Below are 6,108 nucleotides of genomic sequence, written 5' to 3'. Positions count from 1 at the left end.
GAATGGAGATTTTGTGGTATCTGGGTGAAATCCCCGAATGAATCACCAAGTCTCTCTAGGGAAGACAGGGAGACAATTCGTCTGAGTTCATCTGTCAGGTGAGACCTGAAAAGAACAGTGGAGATTTACAGGGAAATAAGTAGAGATTGGGAGGCCCCAATCCTGCCAAACAATCACCTCAGGCACACCCACAAAGAGCAGCAGGAGCCTGGGTATATAGCCAGTGTGCCTGCACAGGTTGAGTAGAGGGAGGAGGGGATGGTGAGAGGAAGAGACCTCTTATCTGTGCACAGATGATCTAGTCCACAATGCTAGCAAACTGTTAAGGGCAACATGAGAATATCTGGGCAAGCTACAGAGTAGAGAGGAGGTGCCTCTGGTCATATAGTACTCATCAAGATGAAGTCCAAGAAATGGACATGAGGGTTTTTTTTCCTCTTTTCTTTTTAGTTTGTGTGTTTATCTGTCTAAGGGGGGGGAGGCACAAAAATGGATAAAGGGTGAATAAATGCAGCAGTGGTACTCACTGGACACTTTGTTGAAAATGAACTGCACAACTTGTAGGCAGGGATAGAAGGGAAAAACGGAGAGTAAAGAAAGGGGTGGCGTTGTCTGAAAGAAATGCACTCCTTGTTTACTCCAAATAAATCTGATATTTCAAGTTCAAAAAAAAGCAATGCACTCTTTACCTGACTTATGTAACTGTTGCTCCTCTGTATATCATCTTTACAATAACAATTAAAATATTTAATTAGGAAAAGAGGAGTAAAGCAGGGCTTTGTCTTGCTCTTCCTCAGAGGTGTTCCTAATCCAGTAGGAAAGCTAGGAAGTCAGTTGGGCACCAGTGGCTCACATCTATAATCCTAGCTACTCTGGAGGCTGGGATCTGAAGATCACATTTCAAAACTGGTTCAGGCAAGAAAGTCCACAAAACTCTTATCTCCAATTAACCACTCAAAAGCTGGAAGTGGTGCTATGGCTCAAGTGGTAGAGTTCTAGCCTTGAGCACAAAAGCTCAGGGATAGTACCTAGGCCATGAGTTCAAGTTCAAGGTCTAGGACTGGCACGCACACACACACACACACACACACACACACACACACACACACACACACACGATGTCAGTAGGCTTACAGGGGTCAAGGCTGAGATTCTGAAATCAGGTTGCCCAGGGCCTAGCTGTGCTCTGTCACTGATGGGAAAAATTTCTGATTCAGATCAGCGTTCTCCAACATTAGCTGGAGACAGTATTATCACTGTGGAATAAGCAAAAGTAGATGACGTGCTCGCTGTTCTGCTCATCCTTCTTATTTGTCTCACTTACCATGTAGACTTTATTTATTATTTATTTCTGATACTGGGGTTTGAACTCAGAAACTGGGTGCTGTCCCTTATTTGCTCCAGGCTAGTGCTCTCCTACAGAGCCACACCTCCATTTTCAAGTTTTGGTGGTTCGTTGGAAATAAGAGTCTTGTGGACTTCCTTTCCCCTGGACTGGCTTCCCACTGTGAGCCTCCAATCTTAGCCTCCCACGTAGCCAGAATCCCAGGCTTGAGTCACAAGCACCAGACTTATCAATGTCCTTTTGTACAAGGAAGCAATTCACCTTTGCTTGAGCAGACTTAACTGTCATCTAATGATGCCCACACCTTGTGCTTCTGACAGACCTCTCCTGAAGCCTTTCGGTGGACAAGTGGGAGATGGTGACAAATGGGCTTGAGGCACATCATTATGGCCTCAGTGTTGCAAGGCATTTGGTAAGCTCTTACCATTGGCTCATGCAGTAGGTATTTTTACCTTTACTTAAATTTGATTTAGACATCTGAGACCCACTCAGATTAAGCTATATTCTTCGTAAGTAACAGAATCAGATTTACAAACTTCCATCCTCTTCTTCTTTGAGCCTGAATTTCAATATTCATTTATAATAGTGTGTGTGTGTGTGTGTGTGTGTGTGTGTGTGTGTGTGTGTGTGTACATGCTGGTCCTGAGACTTAAACTCAGGGCCTGTATGTTGTCTCTGAGCTTCTTTTGCTCAGGCTGGTACACTACCATTTTCTCCACAGCTCTATTTCAGGTTTTTTTCTGTGATTACTTAGAGATAAGAGTCTCATGGACTTTCCTGCCAGGGCTGGTTTTGAACCACAATCCTCAGATCACAGCCTCCTAATCAACTAGGATTATAGGTATGAGCCAGCAGTACCCAGCATTCACTTGGCTTTTTTTTTTTTTTTGCTAGTCATTGAGCTTGAATTCAGGGTATGAGAACTGTCTGTGGGCTTTCTCAAGGATAGCACTCTACCTCTTGAGCCACAACACCGTTTCTGGCTTTTTCTGTGTATGTGGTACTGAGGAATTGAACCCAGGGCTTCGTGCATGCTAAGCAAGCACTCTACCACTAGATCACACTCCTGGCCCTGACTTGGCTTTTCTGATTAAAATGGGGCTCTACTATTTAAGACACAGTTCTACTTTTGGCTTTTCACTGGTTAACTGGAGATAAGATTCTTTCAGATTTGTCTGCCTGGGTTTGGTTTGAACTGAGATCTTCCCATCTCAGCCTCCTGATTACAGGTGTGAGCCACCAGTACCTGGGTTATTATGCTGTTTTATTTTTCTTGGGCCAGGGTGGGGGAGGCTCAGAGTTTTGCTATGTAGCTCTAGCTGGTTTCAAACTCACATTGTTCATGTCTCAGTCTCAGGGGTGCTAGGCTTTGCCAACATATTTAAAACAATACTTATTAAGGTATCTGGGCACTGTGTCACATGCCTGTAATCCCAAGAAGAAAGAAGGAGGAGGGTTGAGAGTTTGAGGCTACAAAGTAAGACTTTGTCTACAATCAAACAAACAACAAAATATCTTCTAGAACTCAAGTGCATTTATTAAGGCCTAAGATAGAGGCTTGCTGAGACCTGGCTCTGCCTGTAATCCTAGCTATTCAGGAGGCTGAGATCTGAGGATCAAGGTTCAAATCCAGCGTGGGCACAAAAGGATCTGAGTCTCTTATCTCCAATTAATCTCTAGAAAACTGGAAGTGGGGCTTGGCTCAAGGGCAGAGTGGTAGCCTAGAGCTGAAGAGATCAGGGACAATGCCCAGGTAAAGTTCAATCCCCATGACCCACAAAAAAAGAAAAAAAAAGTCAGAAGCTGCTTGTTGCTCCTCCTCAATATTTACATTCCTCATTTCCTTCCTTAATTCATTGAATCCTCTATTTTTAGATAGGGACATGACTGCTAAGAATAAGAAGTCTCACCCAGGTGTAGTGGCTCACGCCTGTAATCCTAGCTACTTTGGAGGCTGAGATCTGGGGATCTTGGTTCAAAGCCAGCCTGTGAGACTCCTATCTCCAATTAATCCTTAGGAAACGGGAAGTTGCACTGTGAGTAGGGTGGTAGCCTTGAGCTTAAGAGCTCAGGGACAATGCCCAGGCTCAGAGTTCAAGTCCCATGACTGACAAAAAAAAATCTCAACTTCCTTTCTAGTGATGAGTGATCATGTGCCTAGATCCAAGCCAATGGGTAATGGATAATTAAGATGGAGAATTCTGTTTAAGCCCAGGACTTGAATTTGGTACGTAATGCTTTCACTCATTGACTAATATTCTCTAGCCAAGATAAAGCATTCTAAAAGTGCTTGAGGTACCATTATCTCCACTCTTGCTCTTCCTTGCTGACTTAAGTCCAGACATGATTGCTGCTGGAGCTTGAGCAGCCATATTGTATCATGAGTGTATCATTGCTGGAGATGGGAGATCAGTAGTAGCAGGGCCTCCCACTAGGACTGTCCTAGATTGTTTATACTTGGAGGTACAGATGATAGAAACACCTTCTTTCATGTTTAAGCTAATTTTACTTTAGGTTTTCTGTCACACATCTCTATTACAGTATCTGTGCTGGCACACAGTGTCTGTGTAAAAGCAAGTATCCAGGTTCATGCATTTTCATCCTAAAATTACTTACTAACACCTTCTTTACTGAGAGTCCTATTAACTATCAGAATGTTTCCATACTTAACTGTCTGAAAGAGCTCCATGTTTGTTTAGACATGAAATCAACAGCTTTCACAATCATTCATTGTATCCACTTACAACAGATACTCATGTTTATTTCCTTGGACGGTTACAATGTCAGCATCTAAACCACTTAAATATTGTCTCTTTGGAAATTAATTTATTGTTAATCCCTAGTAACAATAAGTTCAAATGAGAGGGCAGATGTTTATTTTTGGTAAAAATTAAGAAGTGAAAAAAGAGACACAAAAGAAGCTTACTTTAAGGCAATTGCCAACAGATGTGTAGAAGCCTGAATCATAGTATCTAGCAGAGAAGATGGTTGCATTTTTAGCTCAAATGGAAAAAGGCTGGCTTGACAGGAGAAATCAGAGGGGCAAATTAGATGGGGCTGTTAAGACATTCACTTAAGTGTTTTTTTCTTTGTTTCTATATTCACTAACCTGTCTTCTACTATTTACATGGGGAAGGGAAAAAGAAATAGAGCAAAGTGAGAGAGTGAGAAGATTTACCCTTTAGAGGTTTATGAAGTTTTACTGGAGCAGTCAGCCCTATTTTTAGTCAACTCTGCCAGTATTAATACAAACAAATACAGTTGCTTTGTTAAAATCGCCAATAAATCAATAGTTTTAAACTGACTATTAATTTAAAAATACATCAGGATCCCTTAAAAAGCAGTTTGATTTCTCCTCAACACTAACAAAAAATCATTTCATTGATAAATATTTTGCACTTAAGGATTTGATTACTAGGACTTTAAAATTCAAAGCTGTCCAACTATAAAACAATAGGGTAAAGGAAGTAATGGCATGACTTTGTGACAGAGCACCCTGAGGTAACTTTTTATGTACCACCTTCTGGGTGGTTGGTGGTTTCTAGCCTACCCTTAAAAAGTCTGATACTGAGACTGCACTTCAGACTAGTTAAATCAGAACTTCTCAGACAGGATTCACAAACCAGCTTGTATGCAAATGTGTATATAGTTCTATCTATCACCCTCGCTGATTCCAGGGTTCATTCAAGCTTGAGAATCACTCATCTGAGTTTGGGGGATAATATTTGAGACTATAAAGTTGATCTAATTTGGAATTTGGCTATTCATGTTTATGGACTTCTAAAGTTATTTTTATTTTACAGTTGTTATGGTAATGAAAGTTTTGCTTACAAAGAATGCAGAAATTTAAAGTGTTAAAAGCTTCATATTCATTTATTTCTTGTAGATACGCCAAAGTTAGAGCTCCGAGCTAGGCAAACATAGTCTGTGCCTATAAGTTTAGCTACTCAAGAGGCTGGATTCTGAAGGCGGTTCAAGGTAGCCTGGGCAGAGAAGTCTTTGAGGTTCTTATACCCAAGTAACTATCAAAATGATGGACTGGAAGTGTGGAAGGATGGCTCAAATCCTAAAGGGACAGCAAGTTCAGGGAAAAACAAAACAAACCTGAGAGCGAATATCCCTGAGTTCAAGCCCAGGTAAACACACACACACACATCAGATCTTAATATGGGCACACATTAGACTCAGAGATAGATACACTTATAGAGAAAAAAGAAGGTGCGAGGCAGGCACACAGGCAAGTATTACAGAGGGAGAAAAAAAGAAAGCCCATAACATTCCCTGGGTCATAGGTTCACATTAGTCCAGTTGATAGAGGAAAAGCAACTTTCTGATACCATTATCATTTATCAGGACAAAAACAATGCAAGTAGTAAGGATAAAAGTGCTGAGAGCCGGCCCGCTGGCTCACACCTGTAATCCTAGCTACTCAGGAGGCTGAGATCTGAGGATCGCGGTTCAAAGCCAGCTCGGGCACTAAAGTCTGTGAAACTCTAACCTCCAATTAACCACTAATTAGAAAATGGGAAGTGGCGCTGTGGCTCAAGGGGTAGGGTGGTAGCCTTGAGCTGAAGAGCTCAGGGGCAACGCCCAGGCCCAGAGTTCAAGCCCCACGACGCACACACAAAAAACAAAAGTGCTGAGAATTCAGGCAAATGTTCCCGGCCTCATTGCCCGGAGTTCTGGGGAGTGTGCAGCGGCCCAGGGTCGGATTTCACTTTGACACTGCCAGCCCCGCCCCCTCCAGCTGTGACCAACCAGAG

This window comes from Megascapheus bottae, chromosome 2, assembly GCF_031878675.1.
Source record: "Megascapheus bottae isolate mThoBot1 chromosome 2, mThoBot2.hap1, whole genome shotgun sequence".
NCBI lineage: Eukaryota > Metazoa > Chordata > Mammalia > Rodentia > Geomyidae > Megascapheus > Megascapheus bottae.
This window is presented reverse-complemented; position numbering follows the sequence as displayed.